At 40.9% G+C, this 24,062-nt stretch overlaps 1 long non-coding RNA gene across 2 annotated transcripts in view; it reads right to left on the reverse strand.

Annotated features, from left to right (window-relative positions):
* Positions 1–24,062, reverse strand: part of LOC121071763 — a 162,125-nt gene that overhangs the window by 120,781 nt on the left and 17,282 nt on the right. The window lies entirely within an intron of this gene.

Below are 24,062 nucleotides of genomic sequence, written 5' to 3' on the forward strand. Positions count from 1 at the left end.
GTTGTAACCAGGCAGTCCTAATAAGCAGATGAAAACTTGCTTTTGTTCATGTCATTCCTGTGCAACTAAATCTGCTTAGCAGCTTCTCCCTGGCCACAATTTAAATCATAAAAATATATAAAAACTCTTACAGAATTTTGAGTTGTTACAATTACCGTGGAATATTTTAATGGAAATAACTGCTTGGGGAAATCATCGAGGCAAGTAGGATTTTAAGTTTTTCTAGACATCATCTATGACTGGCTGGTGTTAAAGTGTTAAACCATTTGGTACATTCTTTCTTTGCCATTCTGTGGGCATCAAGGTAAGAGAACAGGTTGAGTTATTGGTGATCAAGCACCCCCGATCTAACCCAGAAACGTCTGTCAGTGGAAATATTTTTTTCCTGCAACTCCTGCACCTACACACATGCTTTAATCCCAACTCTCCATTTCAGGCAGCTTGTCTTCAACAACCTCCTACCAACTGTAGCTTCATCTTGTGTGTGATGTGACCGACAGAGAGCAAGCCCCGAATGTTCAGTGGGAATGGCACCTCATGAACTGACAGAGAGCTTTCCCAGCCATGGTAGTGGCATCTTTCACCTCCAGAGATGCAGACGTAGACATAAAGCCAGCAAGCTGCAAGGAGAGGTGACTAATAGCCAGCTGAACTCAAGCAAAAAGACATTTCGCATGACTAAGTACCACTTCAATAGGAAAATAAACCTGTATTCAGAACCACCAAGAAAAATCATCATCTCTGGTATAATATAGCTCCCATTACAGACCACAAGCACTTTGCAGTGGGAAGTGGGAAGAGAATATCGCCCCTATTTTGGAGTCCAGTTGAGTTACCATTACTTAACCCGGTCTATTTGTCACTGTCTGTGCCCATCACACTTGCAAAATTAAATACATAAATCCCCAACTTTTTAGTTGAAGCTGATACCACTAACACCCTGCAAGAGTGAAGTGAGAAGTATGCATGCACTTAGTGACCCAGGCTGAGCAGACAGGCAGCAGCCTCACAAAGCAGAAATTCAGCCAGGCATCTGCACCAGTGTGCAGGGAGCCAAGCGCCACAGAAACAGACACAGGTCACGCAGAAAATCCACAAGCAAGCAAAGAACTGAACATAAATTTCTCACATCTTAAGTCATTATTCTAACTACATGGTCTTGGCTTTAAGCTTGAAGGCACTTTTTAAACTACTACAACACTGACAGTTTTTATTATATTGTTTATTACTCTGAGGGCTTTATGTTACACATTTTACTGAATCAGTGCTTCTGATACTGTTGTTCTGGACAGCAACTAATGTCTTCATAGCCTACAATAGCTTTTAAGGTCTCTTAAAAGCGTAAGTATTTATTGATACATAAAGCTGTAGATGCCTAATATTGTTTTAAGTAGTCTTTCACGATCCAGATATTCCATAAGCTTTTTCTTATTGATATTGTAGTGCTGTATTTTGACAAGCATCAGTTATAATTGGAGAATTTGGGGAATTAAGACCATTTTATTATTTTTATGTTTAATTTTAGTGCATTTGGTTTAGATTTAATCCTATTGTAAACATAGGTAGTACATGTTTGTCCCCTGCCATGGGTTACATTTCGGATGTGTAACAGTTTAGCTCTGCTGCCTCTGACAAAACACTTACCACCTTATCACGTCCCATTCAAACCTCCTTTATTAATTTATCAACACAAATAACTTAATAGACAAGGGAAAAAATATCCTGGATTATTTCCTTTCCTGAAATGTTGAAATGGAATGTAAATACCACAGAAAGCATTCAACAGTGCATAATAAACCAAGCAAAGTGGGTCAGGAATCCAGATCCCATGTACCAAAGGCATGGGCACTAAGTAAATGGATAGAAAAGGTGTATTAATAGCCAGTAATACACAGTCCATCTGAAATTGCCTATGTAAAACCTTGAACCTCATCTATGTGTGTAGATAAACTTTCCACCCAGCAAACTCTCTTGGGCATTTTCATTTTTTCCATCTCTTTAACCTAGACCCCTGAACATTCAGCCCAATGACTGGAGAAATCTCAACTAGTGCAAGGGTTAAACAGGTATTCAAGAAGACAGACTTCAGGTATTTTCAGAAATAATCACAACTGCCCTGGGTTGTGGGTTTGAGGTTATTTGTTTGAGGTTTTGTTTTGTTGGGGATGAGGGGTAGATACTCACAATCTCCTGTTATTTTTAAACAGAGAGCTTTTCAGGCAGAAATAAGATTTTATAAGGGCAACCAAAGTGGATTCATGGCTCAATTCGAATCCCAATGTACAATTCTTTGCAAATACCAGGACTACACCTGACCTGTCACACTCAACAATTTCTCTCTTCTCTTAATCCAGGCTGCAGTTTCTGCAAGTGGCAATACATCATAGGAACAGTAAAAAGCCACAGGCTGCTCTATTGTAGACCTATACATTGTCCCGACTCTTTAGATCATTATACCAAGAAGTACAAGTAAGGCAAAAAGATGGCTAAAGGCAAGAAAGGAAGACTTGTGAATATTTCTACCTTTGCAGCTTTAAAGCTCCAGAATTAGGCATTGGTATAACATAAATACTTATGCAGTTACATTCTTTATTCTAACAGAAGGCATTAAGCATACAATGAAAAGAGATGATTGTATAGCTTCAGCATGAGATAGGTTTATCCTGTTAGCCTGGTCCCCAGGTGCATTCCTTTGCGATGTCCTACCCCCCAGCTTTGGTGGAGAGATGGGGTGATTGCCCACATACCAACCCATCCTGACTGCAATCCCCATGTTGACTTTATGTGGGCTGATCAAACATGGGACAACCTGATCTACTTTGTCACTGAAACACTCCAGACATCCACTAACAAAGCGGTTGTTTTGCTATGAGATTACACAGGGGTGTTTGACCCAAACAGGCTCCAGTTAGAGCTTACTTTTAATTAGGCTACAAAGACTTCACTATCTCAGTGGTTACGACTGCTAGTGTTTTGTTCCACAATCAGATCTTAACAAGTTTGTGAAACAAAGTCCCCCAATACAGAAAGAAAAAGATTAGACAAGAAGCTTTGAAGAACTCCATAAGGAAGACCCAGAAAAAAATCTCACCCTGAAGAAATTCTGTCTGTGTCAGAGAATTAAGAGCAAGGTGAATAATAACTACGCCGTGTTCAGGAATTAAAGGTTGGATATGACTCTAGGGCTGTATTTAAGAGGTTCAGACAAAACACGTGCTGACAGTAAGGAGGTATAACTCAGATGAGATGGTTTCAAATGGGCCACCTGGCCAACAGAGAAACAGGTGTGGCAATTGGAAAACCTGAAAACACCTCATTATAGTACATCACAACCAAGACTATGACTATTTCAAGCTTTCCTTGAGCAAGCTTGCCATAGGTACAGAGCCTACTGAATACTCCTATTTGATGCCAATCTATGAAGACTTTTTTCAGCTTCCTGCACCACTTCCCAGCAGGGTAAGATATTGCAACATAAAGGAGGCAGATGTCATGAGAAAGATGTACTGGGGCTCTGCCTGCTTCCACCACAGTCCTCCCACCAGCTTGGAGCCGAGGTGGGGTTCCAGGCACCAGCACTGCAATGTTGGAAAAAGCATCTGCTACTTGCTGCATGGGTATTTCTGTGGCAGAAGCTGCTTCATCCTTCCTAGCTGAACTCAGCGCTTACAGATGGTTACTAAAGTTTTGGTTCACAGCTAACATTTTCACTCTTTCTTCTTTCACCTCCACATCCCCTTTCATGCTACAGAGACATCAACTGGGAAGCTGGAAGGAAAACATTCAGTGACCTCAAGGCCATGTCCCGTACAGAATTCACTTCATTATTTACACAGGGAAGGCATTAAAACATAGTTATCTAAAACTTCCAGCACACAAGCTCTGCTACACTGAAGATTCCTTGACATCAGACACACTCAGGTTCTTCAATAATTAATATGGATTTTTCCCCCCCATTTCTTTTGAACTGTGACGTCTAGCAATCAAACTTAAACCTCTAGTGTAAACACTGCAAATAGGTTAAAGTTGAGCTTTTGCAAGCAAAAGTTTCTTACAGAACATATGAAACACCATGTATAGCACATACCCAGGTTTTAGCTGTTTGTTAGGCTGTTTTTTGTCTATGCCTTTGAGGATGCTGTTTTATTTAGCTGGAAAAGGGAAGGTTTTGTTCTTTCGTCCAGGGAGCAAGGAGGACAGAAGGAAAGAAAGGAAGGAAGGATTAAAGACCAAGACTTTCTGTTGTGAGGTCACCCAAACCATAGGGCTCTATGCACACACACAACAGCCTAGAGGCTGAAAAAGCAAAAGCATGCCATTCCTTGATAAGAAATAAGATGGAGACTAGCTCCTTTTGGTTTAGCATTAAGAACCAGTTTGTAGCAACAGCAAGAGGTTGTTCCCTATGTTTAATGAATACAACAGGTCTCTGCTCCAGCCCTTGCTGTAGCACACGTAAGCCCTATAAGAATGCTGGTCAGGCTGCCTTTTAATGATTGCCCCCTCCTGTGTCCTCTCACACCAGGAACATGGAAGATGGGAGAGCTATTTCTGCTGGGACCTGGGGTAGGGTAGACTGTAGCTTGTGGTTGAACCTGATGGTCTTAAAGGTCTTTTCCAACCTAAATTATTCTATGATTATGCTTCCACAAGTCTCTTCCAGCTGGGAATCCACAGCAGGTAACCCCATGTGGAGGGTATTATTGCTCTTGCTCCATTTCAGAAGCCATGATGTACACTTCATTGCTTATCAATAGCATGGACTGGAATTACCGAGCCACTGCCTCTCACTGTTTCTGGCCTCCTACAAACTGATGATTTAGTCTTTGCCTTGCAGATTAACATTAACCAGTGGGAAAATGTTTCCTGAATAACCTTGAGAAATCTCATGATGAAATTCCCAGGTGTTCTTATTTACAAAGAAATAACAGCGAAAGCAAAAGAAACTCAACATGATTCCATCTCCTTGAAATATGAAGAGCATCCATTTTTCAACTCCAATCTTTTCTACTCCTCTATCAATTTTTGTTGCATTCAGTATTTACGCATTTTTTCTGCCCATTTCAGATGCATAATGCATTAGCTTGCTTGAAAACTTTTGCAAGTTCTCTAAGATTGCAGAATGTTTAAAATAAACTGATTCCCCACACTAGTCAGCCCAGCAAATTTAATGCCTCAAGCACTGTAATAACATGATTTTAAATAGGCTGCTGAAATATTAATCTTAGCATTCATTATTCTCTCACTTTGCCTCAATTGTTTGACGTTTCTTCTCATGCCATCAGATGTCCTGTCTGTGCTTCAGTATTCTCTGGATGGTTTCACATCCATAGGATGACTCATGTGCTTGGAGACCTGTGTATTTTAAGGCTCGCTGTATTCCAGAGGAACAGATTCCTTATTCTTCACAGGGAGATAGTTATCTTTGAAGTATCTGACCCATCTTGCAAAATCTCTCCAAGTTTAAAGATCTATTTATATTAAAGTTCATAATACTGCAGGGACCTTAGTTGATCAAAGTGTAGCTTTATCTTTTCTCCTTGGGCTTAGTATTCCTCTAGTTGTTCTGCCAAGTCACCAAAAAATAAAAAATAAAAAAAATAGCCAACCCCTCAAGCAATTCCCTTGCTGCAGGCAAGACATCAAACTGAAGTGAAAGACATTATGAAATGGGGAGGCAAGCGTAAGCAGCAGTACTGGACAATAGCATTGTAAATGAAGAAAGATGCTGCTTAAAGAAGGACTCTGTTTCAGCAATTTTTTGTGAGAGTTTTACATTATATTCCAAGAGTGCAATAGCATTCAGATTGAACTTTAATTTAGCTATTTATATATTATACGCAATTATTCGGTGCATGGAATTGTTATGTATGCAGCACAAAAATCATTTTTCTAACTATGGTTTTATGTCATTTACTTGATTTAATCAAAGGGTTATAAATTGCCCATGAATGTATTAAGGCTAGAAATTAGTTTCTCCTTGGATGGTTTGAATAATTCTGTCTGGAAAACCTTCACATCTGAAGGAACAGGAGGAAAAACTTTTAGTAACTAACTTAAAGGCAAAGACACTTGTCAAAGGAGTGACAGTTGCCTCCAGCAGAAGAACCCTAGGTTTGGGAGCAGAAGAGCCCTTCTGCTCCTGGTTGCCCTGTTCCTACATTCAGCATGTACTGCATAGCCAGTAGAAGCAATAAAATGTGGCCCTGTGATACACAGCTATCACCCTGTGCTCCTAATACATGTTTAAGTGAGACAAGAACAGGAGTTTCCATGATATTCCTCAAGAATAATGTTCTGTAGCTTAATAATTACTCTTTTAAGATTTTTTTTTTCCTTCCTTAAACCTGCAACTATGTTATCAATAATTGCAGTCTTCACTAGAAGTGCACATGAGCAAACTGTCAAACAAGGACAAGACATATAAGGCAACACCTACCACCACTTCTTCCTTCTCACCCCCATTATTGCCAAGCCTGGGGGACTCAGACACCTCTCCTGACCACTTAGTTGCCTCATTCTTTGGGAACCTCTGTGTAGGGGAAAAAAGATCAGTCATTCACATGTGTAAAGTAAATCAATACGACCACAAGACCACAAAGAGGACTGGAGGAGTATCTGAATTCAGCTACCATCTTCTAGTATTGCCAGACCATGCAGGAACAAAGAAAGAGTCAGCTTATATATATATATATATATAAGAAAATGGAATAAAATAACTGCAGTGGATTATGTCAGTGATTGACATCCATATTTTCCTCAAAGCAATTTTATTACCTCTGCATCCAGGTTTCATTATAACCAGCATGGGAGAAACGAAAGGCACCAGAATGAAACTTCTAGCTCTAAAAATCGATTCACATCTGGTAGCCTGATGGAAAGCATAAGGGCTCTTTATATCATTTATAGCGTAGGCTAATGGGTGGAAGGAAAAGGTACACAGGCTTTAAAGAAAAAAAAAAATGGAGAGAGAAAGGTACGTTTAAAATTTCAAGCCACAAGCAATCCAGCTCAGTTTTACTTCCAGTCCACAATTATCTAAGACCTTATCTCATTTATATGGTAATAACTTGTCACATGTCAACTCAACAAGCAGAGATATCAGCTACACAGTGCAGCTCCTCAAGTGCTCCGGCTGGCTGAAGCCTGGTGTGGGTGGAAGGCCCACACTGAGCTCAGAGCTCCAATTAAACTTGCCAATGAGCCGGGTCAAGCAATGCTGCAGGAGCATCTTGTCATTATGAATTTCACTTAACCCTTTGTAGTTTTGTACATATTTGGCATGAAAATATTTTCAGAGCTATTTATTTGCCCAGGGAAGGGGGGACTTACTGCAGCAGGTTGGAAAGAGCTGTTACTGAGTGAGGATCAGTAGTAAGGCTCAAAAACTGTTCCAGGGTGGTTACTACAGCTGCAAAAGTATATTTTCTCTAAAATTCTAATTAAATATAAAGAGAAAAAAGGCCAAAGCAGATCTAGACAGTAATGAGAAATAAAGGCTTTGGTCTTTTGCAATTTCAGATTTACTAGGGAATGGCTCATTCCCTCCCTGAGGCAGGAAGGTGAACAGAGACCTCCAGAGTATAACCAGCCATCTAGTTCTCAGATATCCAGCTATTTAAAGTTAGCCAGGTACCAAACATCGAGACAGAATAAGGGTCTGAAATATGAGTGAGTAATACTACCTGACAGACTGTGCTGCTTTTTGTTATCTTTTACAGAAGGGATAGGTGGATTTCAGGTCTGCATTCACTCCCCCATCCCTCTGCAGGGTATAGGAAGAGGCAACCTGCTCAGAACATGTTTTTGGTGGAGCGCTGGACATGGGTAGGTTTTAGAAACATTACTTTGAAAATTTCTGAATTCAGAGCATTGAGTTTTGTACGGGATTACTTGTGGTACTTAAATACAACATAATATGTATTGAAATATCAAACATATAGCAGTGGCGACAAAGTATAGAACACCTGTGTTTGAGGACTGTGTTATTCATGAACGAGAATGTTAAACACGAATGTCTTTATCCCTACCACATCAAGGTATTCTCTGAGACACACGGTCCTGAGAAAAAGAATTTGAAAACTACACTTAAAGTTTCTAGCCATCACAAAGGATTGTGTTTGCATCATTTCATTGTTAAAGCCACCCCTTCAGCCACATATTCTTTAGGTGTGTGTTAAGACTGAAGTTAAGACTAGCAGCTCAGAAAACCTTTGAAAATGAACTGGAAGTTTTCCTGTGAGTGCAGCTGTAAAGAAACATCTAGAAACTCAGGTAATATATGTACTGGGAACTTTGCCATCACCCCAACTGTAAACAGAAAATTCCACCCCCAGAATAATCATAATACCCCCGACCTCAGTCACATCACAGATTCGTGGAAGTGCTGGACCATGGACTGCTGTACTGGGACAGAGGGAAGTCAATGTCAGGGCAGAGGAAATGGAAATACATCTGTGAAATGTTAGTACAAAGAAGGTAGACATCAAAAGAAAAGTCCATTTTGGCCAGCCTGAAGCAGCCTTGGGAGAAGTGTGTGAAAATCAGACAACAGGAACAAGAAATTGTTTTGCCTTAGTTGATGCAAGTGGAACTAAATTTACAGACACAGGTTATGAGGTTCAGTTTCTAAACACAAAGGATGCAGTCACCTGGCAGTTCAGGAGACAGAGAAAGATTTTTCATACCGAGTAGCTGCCAGCCATGCCTTCTTTAAAAGAATAAAAAGAAGAAAAAATAAGCAGGCACAAAGCTGCCCATCAATTGAGAACAACAGCATCAATAATGAATTTTCACTATTAATAAATCCTGCCTCCAGAGTTTTTCCAACAAGCTTAATAAATACTTCATTGTCTTTCATTCTGAGAAGGAATCCAAAAAGAGGACTCAAAATCCTGAGGAAATATGAAGAAATCATTTAAACTAAGTTTTTGAAAATTTTATAGCTATAAGGAAGCATTAGTGCAGCTTAGCTTTGATTACATCAGAAGTGGAATAGCTCTGAGAGGGATTTAATGAGCAAGATGTCCAGTATAGTGCTATTAAATGCTTCTCAAGCATAATAGGGTAATGTTCCAAACAAGCAAATAAAAAACGAACAACAAGAAAAAAACACTCATAACCATAAAGACACTGCAGCCTTCACGCCATAGTCTTCAGTGGAAAGAGCATTGCCTCAGTGGAAGTCCCACCCATGCCCCACTCCAAAACTCACGTAAATTAGAACCAAAGCCACCATACACAAGATGTGCATACAAGGAAACCTTATGTCTCACTGCCAAGACCTCCAGCACAAAACAAAGGCCATGCAGTCTGAACAGAACAAAAAAGCTGAGACAAGTGTCTTACAATCTGAAAAGTTAAAAACAAGGAGGGTAAACCTCATCTGAAGTTGTAATGAAAACCTTAGTCTCTGAAGGCATTAAATGAATATGCTCACACACTTGTAAACATTCTAAAATATGAATTCACAGTCCTGTTGGATTCTAATGTTCCTCTGACTATTAAAGATGACTCTCATCCTATGTAAATAATTCAGTAGGAAAGAAAGGCTTGGCCTGGAAGAGAGCTAAACATAGGGGCCAAGACTTTGGGTAGTTCTTTTATGAGAGATTTTGGCCTCAATGTTGACTTTGTGAGGAAAGGTTTCTGGAAAAGAAAAAAGTCACACAAAAAGAGTTCAAGTTTTCATATTTGCAATTGCTATTTAGAATCAGCATTTCTGACCTTTATTCTGTTAGAGGGAGAAGAAACAGCTGATGGGGTGAAAAGAGAGCCTAGCAACATAATTTATATAAAGTACTGCCACAGGAGAATAGTTTTCCTATTCAAGGGCAAAGTACAATTTTATGCTAGTTGTGGCCAGAGAGCTTCATCCTGAGATACTGTGTGCTGGTATTAGGCACTTGGGAGCACAGATATGTGTGAACCCAGCAGGCTCCAGGAGGCAGAATACTACCTTGTGGTTTGGGTTTTGTTTGTTCAACGTCAGCATAATGATGCACCTCTTTCTAAGCACTGAAGAGCAATCTGATTAGGAATGAGAGTAACAGTAATGAAGTACTCCTGAAGAAACAGTCCAAGGAAGAGAAATTACACCTTGCAGGACATTCATCAACAAGCTGATAAAACTTAAGTTTCCTCTCCCCTAGAAAGAAACAATTTTTTAAGCTAGAGACGTGGCTAAAAACAAAATAATCCCAGGGTAATTCCATTGACTCTGATGGATCAAAACACAATTTGTCCTAACACGTTGCTAGGCCTGATCCAACCCCCATGGGAACCTTTAGGATCACACCCTAATAAAGGGCATACTGTACCAGCACACAGACATTATTTGTTTTTTAATATTAGGAAAAAAAACAGGAACTTGAGTACTCTGAAAACATGTACTTCTACCCATGCATGTTTTCAAAGCTGCTTGTGTCAGTTGATTACATAGATCAAGAAAAGGCACTACTGAGTCTGAAACAGCAGCCACAAGGCAGCAATCTGAGTGCACCCGAGACTTCTTTTCCAGGCACCAAAACACCAACCCAAGAAACTTCTCTAGAACACTGAGCTGTTCACAGTTATTTGCAATCTATTAGCACACAATACTGAAAATACTCAAGCCACCCTGAGAGACATGCTGCCTAGCTCTATGCATGCAGACTGAAAGAGAACTAGTTGCTCTAATAGAGATGAGATGTACAGAGACATGTTAAAAACTAGAGAAAACTTTTAGCAGCTAATTTGGAACTGCACTTTAAATACCCTCCCCAAGAGGAGCTTTAGGTACCTCTAAAGTTTGGTGGAAACCGGCCAAGGCATTCCACAACCTCACGCCATTCGTGTTATATTTTGTTCAAGCTTAAGTACATTTGGATCCATTTTTTTCTGGCCAGCTTCAGGAAAAACCGTAGTTTTAGATAACATTTTCTACAATTAACTTCTAAAAAACAATCAAAGAAAAAAATTAAACTCTATATTATTTCACAAATAAATTGTCTCCTAAATCTGGAGAACAGAACTGTGTAAACACAGTTTACCCATTTCATTTAGAGCTTTCTTCATAAGAAGTTTGCTCAGCTGAACAGACAAGTCTTCATTGGAGACTCCTTTTGACTGTGACCACTAGAAACAGAGCAACATGAGAATACCCCAATGTGGGGGATAATGCTTAAATCAAAGTCTAAAGAAGATCAGTTCAAGAACTATAAATGTAAATGCATTTTATTCACAACCTCTCAGTGAAATTTATGCACAGCAAGAAGGGAATAGCTTACATGAGAGCATAGTCTTCTTAATGCTTTCAAGGAATAACCTATAACCTAAATAAAAAGCAGCAATTGCAGCAGAGTGTATTCTAATGAAACAATTTTGCACAAGGGAAGACCACACACACTTACTGACATTGCATTTTGTAATTAAAAGCCATCATCAGTTAAGTCCCAGAAATACCAGCCATATCTAAGTGTCCACTGGACAACTTGCATCCCTCACACCCTCCCTTTAGCCCACTCCAGACCGCATCAAGAGCGAGGTGAGCCATACCTGCCTTACAGGGACCAGAGAACAATTGCTTGCTCCAGGCCAGCCCTGCTACTTGCTGCCCCATTAACTGCTTTTAAATACATCAACTGGGACTTCCCCTGGTGACACAGCACCATCACTCAGCCCAAGTAATTCAGTGCATGCAGCTGCATTGCAGAACTCCCTCAACACACACAAAAGGTGCACACTTTTCATCTGCTGAACCTCCACCCCAGCTCCTTCCTCTTTGGCTGCAGAGACCTCCTGTCACTCGCTCATCCCTTTTGGCTGCTGGGACACAACAAGGGGTGCTCCTGCTGGCTGCAGGGCCCCAGGCTGGGCGAGGTGGGCCTCCCACAGGCACTCTTGCTGCCAGCAGCTGCAAGAGGACAGAACATGAACAGGGCAGAGGGGCTAGAGATCCAGGGGACAGTAGCATAGTCAGGGTGCCCCACACCCAACAGTGGTCTCAAGCATTTTCCTGCTTAACAAGGGTGTTTCTTATTAAAACATGACTATAGAGAAACTTTTTTTTTTCTTTTGGCATCGCCATAGTGTTTGATTTTATATTTCATTTGGGCAGGCTTTCCCCCAATGAAATGCTGACCTTTCAGCTGGACCTTCCTTGTGTGTGCGAGATGTGGGCAGTCTGATGGACATAGCCTTAGGGTACCACTACTTCATGCCTGTTTGTCTGATGCATTTTTATAAATTAACAGGCTCAGAAAAATTCCTGCATTTCTGAGGGGACAAGACTGCAGAACTTCCTGCTGGAACTTTGTATACAAAACACAAGAGAAATTCCATATACATACTGCACTTAACTCAGTTTGAAACAGGGACATAAGATGGGCTTATGGAGGTGATCACAGGAGCACTTATACCAGAGAAGGCCAGAAGACTTGTCTTGCACAGTAAAACACATTAAAGGAAGAAAGAATTGAAGCCTGTAAGTTATCCAAGAAGTAAAAAACAGGAAAGGAACATAACTAATTTAACAGAAATTGACATAAAGATATTGGATGTAAACTTGCCATAAACATTCTGAAAACTAGAAGAGGGATTCTAGTAATTAGAAAAATAAAGTTTGGTAAACATCTTCCCAAATGTAAAAGGCAAATGAGGCAAAAAAAAAAATTAAGCCATCTATTCAAGTTCAAACATCAAGTTTCTGGGAGGGATGGGAATCAGATATCAGAGACTTAAATACCTATCCAAGTCCCTTAAAATAAAGTCAATGTTCTGAACAATGAGGACCAAATACATTGAAAAGATGGTTTGCTGGCTAAATTTTGCAATCCAGTATAGGTGATGTGAGAAAAGGAAACCAATACAAGAAAACATTAGATTTTTATAATATTAATAAACTGTTACTGACTGTTAATGGTAAATCCCTACCACTAATCTTCAGATAGATTAAAAAAAGAGATTCTCGTTTAAAAAAATTGCATTTCTGATACAGGGCATTACTTCAGGATGCTGCAGAAATTATCAAGGTGCTTATGGGCAGACTTTCCCTTCTTTCTTATGGCAAAGCAAATAATTTATTAGTACTAAGTATAGCCTGCTTCCCCCTCCGTCCCCCTTTTAACTTTTATTGTTGAAGTTATCAATATAGTCACATCCTCAGGGAATAACATCCATGTTTACAAAGTTCAGTTACAAATAAACAAACCTAGATATTTGTTTCTTCTGAACTCCTTTTGATTTGGGATCATTGCCTGACTACCACTATTTTTCTCCCCCTCCACAGCGCTTGTCAGTCTGTTGACCTGGCTTTTTCTTTCTTGGTGTCAGAAGAAATCAATGAATCGATGGCAGGATTTCTGCTTGGGAATTCCCAACAGTGTCACCTTAATCATCAATTTCTTTGTCACGCTCATCTTATCTCGAGACCTATGTGTTATTTACTTCATCAGATTCCTCTAAATCCTAATTCCAGTACCAACACACCACATTTTATATTGCTTCTCAGCTTCCCACTTTATACCAAGAAAGAGACACATTTGCTATTCAAGAGGGAAGATTTTCAAAAGCAGTGTTTGTTTGGTTCCTCAGATCCTCATTGCCTCTCCCCACCCTGGGACCAGGGCCATGTCCCAGCCATAAACATGTCACCATCTCCAGGAGGGAGTTAGTGACACCAGGTCATGCACTCTCCCCAGCTCTCCCTCACACTCACAAGGATGCACATTGCTTGTCTGAGGGACCTGGAGTCCCAAAAATTATTAAAAATTCAGTCCCAACCTTCTTTTCCCCTCACCTTAAATGAGGCAGAACCTTTTACATTTTTGGGTAGCCCTAACTTTGTAAAATTTCATTGCTGTTCTTAGCTCCTGATTCACGCTTGAGTTAGAATGTCATCTTCAGCAAGGGCGTGTGATCTCGCACCCCCACCCTGACCTCCCAGAGCTGGAAGCAAATGGTGCACTCCCTTCACCCTGCCCTTGACATGCTGGACAATATTTGAAATAGAAGTGGCAGAACACGCTGGCAGCTTTTACAGGAAAGGTCAATCCTCTACAGGTATGACCACAGTTTAAATCCCTGGCTTCTGTGAAGCCATTTCTGCCTCCCAGCACTTCCAACCAGCAACATTTCCAAGCACCCAGGGGAGTCTGTTCTGTGGTAGTGTTACTGCTTTCTCTCTGCTTTCTCCTAAAACAAAGACCCTTTCCCCCTTTCCAGCAAAATTCAAAGATCAGTTTCTTGCAGCCTGTGGGACTGGAACAATTCCTTGTCATAATGCAGCCTTAAGGCAGGCTGTGCAAGGATGCAGAGGTGAGGGTTATTCCTTTCTTCAGACAGCAGCAGCAGCAAGTTCCTCTGTCTCCCTGGAAACATATTTATAATTTCTCTCTCTCCCTGCTTGTCTATCAAATTGCTGCTGCTGCCACCCAAAAGCCCTGCCTCAACACCTCGTGAACTCCAATGAATTAGTAACTACAGCAGCTTTGCAGAGAAAAACACTTGAACAGAAGTAGATTGGTAAGCCAGAAAGGCTCAGGCTTTCAAGAGGCATTTATGTGGCCTGAGCTGTGGAAAGGTGCTGGTGCAACTTTCACAGCACCCACTGCATCCTTATAAACCTAAATAGCTTATATATGTTTCTGACTAAATATTCTCAGAAAGCTGAAGCAGAAAGGAGTTAAATCTTGCACTAAGTTCCTCAGTGATTTCTCTGCTACAATGATGCTGAGCTCATATTTTCCAAGCCAACACATGGAAGTGTCAGAGCATCCTCTTACTCTGCACAGTTCTGTCCCAGCGCGGCGAACTGCTCAGGGCCTCCAACATCAGAAAGACAGACTGAACTGGGAGCACAGGACTCATGTGCATGTGTGTGTGTACGTACCCGATGGCAGGAGGGACAAGAGGAGCAGCTTGCCTCAGGCACCATAGTCAGGGAGGACACCACACCTCCTGCTGATCCCTCAGTCCTGCAAGCTGTGAAGGCATCAGCACGTTCTCACAAGTGCCTTGTGCAAGCAGGAAGGCAAATTTTACACTGCTGCCTGCAAAACCTGGTGTCAGGTTGGTGCAGTATCACTAAAATAGGAGCTCGGCTTGGCTCAAACTGAGAATTAAATGCTGTGGTGGGAGCTGCCGCCGGGCACGCTGAGCTGTCGCTCTTCAAAGGGTTTTGGTTGTGTAAGCAGACCAAGGGAATCACTAAACCATAGACAATGAAAACAACTTTAAATGAGACTAAATGAAAGGAAAAAAAAGTTGTCAAAATGTCAAGGTTAATGTTTTCATAAAACTAACCAGGGAATGGCTAGATGGCAAGAGCGTAAACTTTCAAATTAATTAAAACTTTTAAAGTGTGAATACAAAACTAACATCAGTCTAGACAGTCAATAAATCTATCGTTCTTAATGAAAAAACAGTCATATTGGTGTTTCTGGTCAATTTTTTCCTCATCCTTGTAGCAATACATACCTTTGAAACTCAAATTCCTATCTGTAAAAGCCAAGAGAACTGTGATAAGCAGGACCACAGCCTGTCACAGTTCCTGCTCAGCACCATCCTGCACATCTGGCTGGACCAGCAATCTTGCCCCCAGCCAGATTACAGCTGGAAGATCCGTAGCATCCACATCAAGCCAGGGAGGGGGCTCACAGGACATCTCTGTGCCCAGCCCTAGTTGGCCACTGTTGTTTCTATAGAGCATCTCATGGGTGGTTGCATCATCTCCCTGTCCACAAAGCACCATGACACTGCGTGGGCTCCAGAAGCAGCTGGAGGAAAAGTGACATCCTTGGGTTATGGCCCAGCAGAGACTCTGCTAATCAGATGGCCAGAGACAGCAGAAACAGTCTGTGGTGTCTCAGAGTGACTGGCCCTAGAAGATCTCTGGCAGATTTTCAGAAATCAGTTTGAAGACCTCTGGAATCCTGTTTTCTTGCATTTTATTGACAGTTGGCATTATCCTCCAACATCAGGGCTATGTATAAATGATCTGTTTAGGCATTTTCCAATTTTCTTCTTGAAACAAAACTGCTTTTTAACTGTTTGTAAGAAAGAAACAGCAAAGAGTAAGAATTCCCCATAATCTCGGCTTGGTTATTACTGGCTCAGTACATCGCATATTTTACATACTATCCCTTCTGGTGAAAGCTAAATGGAATGTACATGTGCTTTGAAAACAGACACCCTACTTTTCCTCCCTTCCTTTCTTATTCCCAAATGTCACAGTCACTTATATACAGGTAGATTTTGGTTAAATGGCTAAGGATTTGGTGGAACCACAACACTTTTTGCATAGACATTCAAACATCCCTTGGACAGCCCCTTTGTTCTTCACCTTGCCAACCTTTGCTATGTCTCTCATTATTTTCCTTAAACAAAAGATTCAATCTGGGGACCAATAAGTACTATTTTTTCATTTTCAAAAAATGTCTTGCTCAGACACACTGTTTGCAGGCAAACACAGGCATAAAATTTTCTACCCAGTAAATGACAATTATAGAAAACTATCAGCATGACTGAAATCTGGTGCTCACCAGGAAACACTCATGTAGCCATCCAGCACTAACTGTTCTGCTGAATTAAAGTTTTTTGTTTGTTTGTTTTTAAGTGAAACTCCGTTGTCATTATATTGGGCTGAGGGCAAAGAGGGGGAAAATGTGATTTTTAAGGGGTCAGAGCTTCATCCCTAGGAGCAATAAATCATCTGCCAAAAACAGGCACTTAAGTCTCCACACCTGATATGCCAGTAGGACCCTAAATGGAGCCAAAACAATACACTCACAACAGCTTCATTTTGTGTTCCTTGCACACATTCAAGTTCACAAGTGACGTGTCACTAAAGTCTTAGCAATTCCTGTGCTGATATATGAGGATGAATCATTTTTTTGAGCCTTTGTGAAAGTGAAGTGCCTGGCACCATCCTGCCAGCCTCAGCTACCAGAGGTATTTACCTCAGCATTTTCTTGTCCTTTATTCCTCGCATTCAGGAATTTTTCTACTGGCCAAGTCTATTTAAACTCATTTTCAAGCAAAGAACCTCTTCCAGGAAGAAACAGTCACATGCCCAGTTGCACCCTGGGTGGCGTTTTATAACAAACTTATAAAACCTGAAAAGGGGGGTTACATACAGCAAGTATGGCAAGTCCTGCCAGCAGTGGTGATGCTGCTGGTGAAGAGGTCTGCTGGTGAGGATGCTCCAAGCAGCTGGTTGCACACCTGGTTTGAACTTGCTATTATTTATGAAAATGATAATCAGAGAGAGATTCATAATTCTGAGGAACTACAGCATCCTCAGCTAATTAAACCATCTGGGAGGCACTGAGTGAGGAGGATGCTCCAGAGCACAGGGACCTGCCTTTTCTCAGCCAGCCCTGGTCACAGCTTCTCCTGTGCCAGCTCCCATGACAGGGCTGTTTGACAGACCAGCGTGTGCTGTCAGAGCACTGAGGTTTCCCCTGGGGCAGAATCTATCTTTGCACTGTGCTAAAAAAATGATGGAGATGAAAAAGAGATGCAGGAGTATTCAGGATGTTCATGACCCACACTGAAATCAATGGCTCTGCCACCTGTTGAAGCTCATAATCTTAAACTTGAGTTGGTATTTATCTTCATCTACCTGACTCTGTACCTCAGCATGAATCCCACAACTCCACTCCTAGGAAATCCATCGCTCTCAGTTCAGCACCATGAACGTTAAATCAGTATTATAGCTCCATAACAAAGTAAGGATATTGGAATCTTACATCAAAGCCATTTTGTTACAGAGCCATAATATTAATTTAGCATTCTGCTGTTCAGTGTGCTGAAACAATGCTATTTTACAGGGTTTGATCCACAGTGAAGAGGCAGACACAAGCAGCAGTTCAGCTGCAAAATGAGAGTACACCATTCTGTACGTTCAGTAGAAGCGATTATAGCCAGGAAGACTACATACACCTCTGACAGATTTCATCATAAAGCTCACCAGCCAAACAGGTTAGATCAGAAGCTCACGCTTTTTCTATCCAGAAAGATAATCTGAAGTTAGATCCATTTTTGTAAGAAAAACCAAAGAGGTTAACACAGCATAAAGCACAGAGCACATTCTGAGTCCTCCAGCTGAAGGAGGACATAAGCTAATGACCAGGGTGCTTCAGATGTATGTCAGAAAGTTTAAAATTACGTATACCATTTTGGTTGCCAAATATGCCCCATTAAAAGTAAGTAAAGATCTTACCTTCCAGAGACTTTACCACAAGCCATTATGTTTTCCCCCAGTACATAAAATAATTGACAATGCAAGTAAATCCTCACTGTTTTTTCTCAGCTTCTGGTGAGGAATCTCGGACAAGCAACAATGTGTGGCAGAGCAGTAAAAAATAAATAAATAAATATAACTGTACAGAAGACTCCTCATGGCACAGGAAATCAGCAGGTGATGTTCCCAGGGCTACTGCCTGCATTCGCACCTCTCTTTTGTTTTATAGTGTTTTGTTAAATTGGAACCCAATGGTATTTTTTAAACAAACACTTTGTTCAATAAAGTCTGAACACCTAACAAAACTCTTCCCCATATCCCCAGCTTTGGGCATGGGCACGCTTTGGGGACACTTGCTGTTTTGCTGGCCTTTGGCACTGGGGTTTAAGCTCAGTCTAGAAAGGAGACCAGAGGTGTGACAAGGGCCATTTCGCCACATTTAGCCTCCTGCCATCCAAAATCCACCTATGTCAAGAACTGACCTGGGATACGTGCATTTCTTGCACTGGGTTTTATATTTTGTTTTACTTGGCTTTTTCCTTGACTTGGGAGAATTTATACTTAGATATTAGGCAGACATAAACAGTCATAACAATTCCAGCTCTGCTTGTATGAATGATCCACTGATGTGTGTTAAATGCACTCTATTGCTGCACTAAAGTCAATTTGCAATTGATCATATTGCATTTCTAGCGTCAGCAGATATGAAAACATGTCATTTACCGATGTTTAATGAACCTCTATGCTGACAAGACATAAATATCAATAAGCAGCTCTCCAGTTAAGGAGGTTAACCAGCAAAGTACTCAGTGAAAACATTAAAGAGGTAATCATCTGGCAATTGCTATATAGATGGAACAGCTGCCATCAAGGATGACTAAACCTGTGCAAAGGACTACTACAGGAAAAAAGTGAGAAAACATAGGTAATTAACTCTGTTATAAACTGAAAAATCCTACGTGAACAAAAAAAGGTAATTGCCTTTTGGGATTGCACTTGTACTCTTTTCCATGAGCACTCGAGGTAATCTACTTAGTAGAGTTTTTTGACTATGCTGGATATTTGGAAAGGAAAAGACAAACAGCAAGTTGCTCCATTTCCTCCTAATCCTTCCTGGTAGTGCTAATCCTTACTTCTCTCTCTCCCCCAACTCTTTTCATTGCTTTCATGGGTGTTTTAATTCTAAGACTTGCACTTCTTTCTTTTTTCCAGAAGAAAGCCTTCAGTTTCCTGTAAAGTTAAAGGAACTCAATAAAGGGAACATTACCAGTGCTTAGGAGCACTCCATGAAAGTAAAACACAGCAGATTAAACTCTGCTTTATAGTTAATGGAGCAATTTAACAGCAGCCACAGCCATCACTGGACTGAACATAAATTTCAAGTTCAGTTCAGATTTTAAGCAGATGTAAATGGTGTTTATATTTAATCTTTGGAGCCCAAGGCAGTGCAAGGTTTCCGAGCAAACACCACAGGAGCCCAGAACAGATTAACTTCACAGGGCTGAGATGTGTCTGCAAGTGGGAGGCAGAGTAGCCCTTTTACACCTCTGAAGAGTGCCTTGAAAGCCTCCTCCAGACTTCAGAATGACCTGAGCTGGTTCCTGCATCATCTGCAGCCTGTCTGCAGCACAGAAATGCTGTTCTGGATTCCTGACTTCTCACACACACACACAAAAAGAATGAAAGGTAGAAAAAAAGCAGTTATATTGTCATTAAATAGTAGCAGGGCAGCTAGTTCCTGCAGTGCTTCATTCTGAACCGGTGCCTCACAACTTGCAGCTACGTTGGAAAACCACTGAGTGGTCACGTTGTGAACAGCTCTGAGACAAAAGGAAAACTGTAGTAAAACTGCAGGAATAGAGGGAATCTTCCCTTTCTGCAGAAGAAACCTATGGATGTTCAGAGATAACAGGCATTTAAGGAAGTTGCTGCTGTTTGTACATTCACTAACAACTATTTTAGTGACATGTTGTTATGCAAAATCTCCACATATGAGACAGGAAAATGGGTTTTCACATCAAAACAAATGCAGTTAGAAAGAAATTGTCTGTGTTCTAAAGCATCCTTTGCTACAGGTGCTGGCAGGGTACCATATAAATCCTTCCCATTTCAGGCACGATCTCCAGCTTAAAAAAAAAAAAAAAAGAATTATCATGCAGACCCAATCCTCTTCCCTCTTGTATATGCCCTGTCCTATTTCATTGCAAATGTTTTCCCTTGATAATAATGATTGCACACAGATCTCATATCACAGTTTTCATCAGTAGATGAGATGCAAAAGCAAACATCAGACACAGAGATCAGTTCATCAGCCCCATTTTGCAGCTTCAGAAACCGAGATGAACGAGGCTTCCCCAAGGCCTCCTGGCATGCTGAAACACATGCAGGGCTTTGGTGCCCAGCAACACTCCCCCAGATCCCTTAGACCTGGGGTAGACTCCGCTTGCAGCCCATATTGTACAAAAGGTCACACTCGAATAGCATCGTTGTATTACGCAGGTTCAAGAGAGACACCCTGCTTAGCTTCCTTGCCTAGGCATAAGCATTTCTGAGTGCACTCAGAGGAATGTGTGGTTTTCCTTCTGGTTACTGCCAGTGGCCACACAAAGTAGCACTAATTTGACTCTACTTGGACCTCTCAACATGCAAATGCCAATTTGCCAACCACAATTAAAATGAAAATCAGCACAGGGTAAGAAGCCAAACTAATTGCATAGATATTTTAAAATGTTACTTATTTTTTGTTTAAGCATTCTGATAATTTTGTGATAGCTTTTCTATGCAAACAGTCTGAGACAGGTGGGGTTGTTCAGCCTGGAAAACAGAAGGCTCCAGGGGAGACTTTATAACAGCCATCCAGTACCTAAAGGGGGCCTACAGAAAAGCCTGGGGGGACTCTTTTTCAGGCAGTGTGGTGATAGAACAAGGAAGAATGGCTTTAAACTAGAAGAGGGTAGATCTAGATTAGATATTAGGAAGAAATTCTTTACTTGATGGTTGGTGAGACACTGGAAGGGGTTGCCCAGAGAAGCTGTGAGAATACCCCATCCCTGGGAGTGTTCAAGGCCAGGCTGGATGGGGCTTTGGGCAGCCTGGTCTGGTGGGAGGTGTCCCTGCCCATGGTGGTGGCATCAGAATTAGACAGTCTTTAAGGCTCCTTCCAACCCAAACCATTCTGTGGCCACACACCAAAACCCAAGTACCGAACATAAAATGTAAGGAAGATGAGAAAGATAGATTTCTGACAGCCCCATTTCTGCATGCACTAAATGTTGGTGATGAAAGTCAGTAGGTGTAATTCTAGAAACACTTCCCAGAGGGTTTCAAAATGTACTGAAGAATGCAGTAAACAATAAAACAAGATGGACAGGAGCCTTGGTTTTCATTGCTGACAGTTAATTGGATCCCAGTTACTGCTCAGCCAGCTACAGCTTGAACCAAACATGAAGAGTGACAGAACTGCAATCAGAAGTACCATCTTAATATTGAATTAAATATATCCTCCACATCATCTACAGTTATGAACAAATAACTCAGGAGCATTCCACGTTGCACAGCAGTATTCTAAAAATGCATTTGCTTTCAGATACGATTTTAGATGGCCGAGCAGTTTCTTCATAACTCACACCTGAACTTCAGAATCTTTGCCCACTACAGTAAGCATTAATCAAATTAAAAATTTGCTCCCAGGTATGATTATATCTCAGCCTTATAGAGATATTGTTATTGCTGCTTTGTGTAGAGAAATAAAAGGTTTTATGTAACACTGCACTTGATTTTTTCAGAAATAAAATAAAAAAGGAGGTTTTGTTTGCATTGAAGGATGAGATTTCCCTCTGGATTTGCTGCCCTCTAGATATCTTTCAGAATAAAACTGCTGTGCTTTTTAAATGGATTTTGCAATAATCTGCTTTAGCTAAAGACACAACGGGGAGGGGATAAATAAGTACAGAGGCACAGAGGCGTCAGTGTTTGAACGGTTTGTCAAGATACTTTTTGCAAAGATATAGAGACTGTGCTGCCAGTTGTGCAAGAGGAGGGGGGCGGATATACATGTCTACAGGGGAAACATCAGTGCTAGAGACCAATGCTGGGTTGTTGCCATCACAGGACAACATGCCCCTTTTCCTCTACAGCAGTGAGATTATCAGCACATTGTTCCTACGACATCTCTGTCAATGGGCTTCAACACTGATGTAAGAAAACTGATGCGAGGAGGGGATATTTCTTCCCCAAACTCCCTTGCTACACATCTCTTGGATAATACAGTTCTGCAAAGCTTCTCTTATTGATACCAGGCACTGAGTTGGTAATACCATTTCAAGACATTCAAGATTTGTTCTCATTCTCTGCTACAGAGAAAATCAAGTTTTTTTCAGAGATTGACGGAATGTTGTTTGCTAAATCCACTGCTTCCCACTCCTGCAGTTGTTGTGATTGTTCTGATAGGGATCTCAACAGAAAATTTTTTTGTAGAGGAGTGCATGTGAGTGTATGTTGGTCTAAAGTCATGACACTGATCAAAAATCATAGAACAGCACAGGTTGGAAGGGACTTTGCAAGATCATCAGGTCCAGTGTTTCACATGAAAAGGGAACCCAGATGACATATAGCACCCTGTCCAATTGCACCTTGATACCATACACTTTCCTCTCCCTCTTTTGGGCTTTTTTTTTTTTTTAAATAAACGTGGTTTTGGTATAACAATAACTGTTAGATGAAAGGGTTATGTGGTGGGGTTCTCATGGATTTTCACTCAGAGGAGGAATCCATGCTACCCTTGAGAGATGAGAGGGACCCAAAAGTCACCATCATAGAGATAAAAGCAAGCCCGAGTCATCTTGCTCAGGCATGACATTACTCTCAGTTCCTTTTAAACTAGGCCTTATTTTCTCCCTCTAATAATAAAGCTTTTTTTTTTTCCCCCCCAACGTCTTTTCAAACACCTTGGTTGAGACATAAATTGTTCCACTTGCCTATCTATTTTATCACTTCTCATTTGGAGGGACCCTGAGAAGTCTTTTTTGCTCTAGGTATTCTAGATGGCACTGGGACTGGCCTTGAACAAACTGAAGAATTCAGTTCTGGTTACCTCTAATTTATAGGCTGCCCTGCTTTACCTAATCCTCACCTTGTTAACATTATCTTATAAACAGTGTTTTTCTTGTTTTATAGGATATTGTGAACACAGTGCTACAGAGATTTTAGAGAAAAATATTGGACCTGATGATCTTGCAAGGTCCCTTCCAATCTGTGCTGTTCTATGATTTTTTGATCAGTGTCATGACTTTAGACCTTCACTGCTTCTAAAATTAGAATCTTCCTCCCTTAACCTATTTCTTTCCAAGCAGATATACAGTCAAGATGGTCTTACTGCATTAATTCCTGTGATTCAGATTCTGAAAACAAAACAAATGTTCATTTTCCTCAACCCATCTGAAGAAAAACAAAGTTAGCAACCAGTTGAGTTTGGCAGGAAAGTTGAATGAGATTTCTGTTTTAAGCTAGCTACCAGAATGAATAACGAGGACTGCAAAGTGTGTTGCTACTTCCTTGTGCCAGAGATATCACCTAGAGTAATGAACCCCAAACCCTTTACCCACGCGTATCGTACCCAGTTCTAAAGTAATTTGACTCATACATGCTAATTTCTGTAGACTTCAAAGTGTTTCAAATGCTTTCCCTAGGCTGGACCCTGTAAAAAGTATTTTTTTTTTTTTCCTCAGTCTGGACATAAGGATTTCTACTGATCCCAACAGAACAGCCATAGCAGCAAGCACTAAGGTACATTTCAGTGTCTGCAGCATCAGCCCCTGTGATCTGACAACTTGAAAAAAAT

The sequence above is a fragment of the Cygnus olor genome, chromosome 5 (genome assembly GCF_009769625.2).
Source record: "Cygnus olor isolate bCygOlo1 chromosome 5, bCygOlo1.pri.v2, whole genome shotgun sequence".
In the NCBI taxonomy this organism is placed as follows: Eukaryota; Metazoa; Chordata; class Aves; order Anseriformes; family Anatidae; genus Cygnus; species Cygnus olor.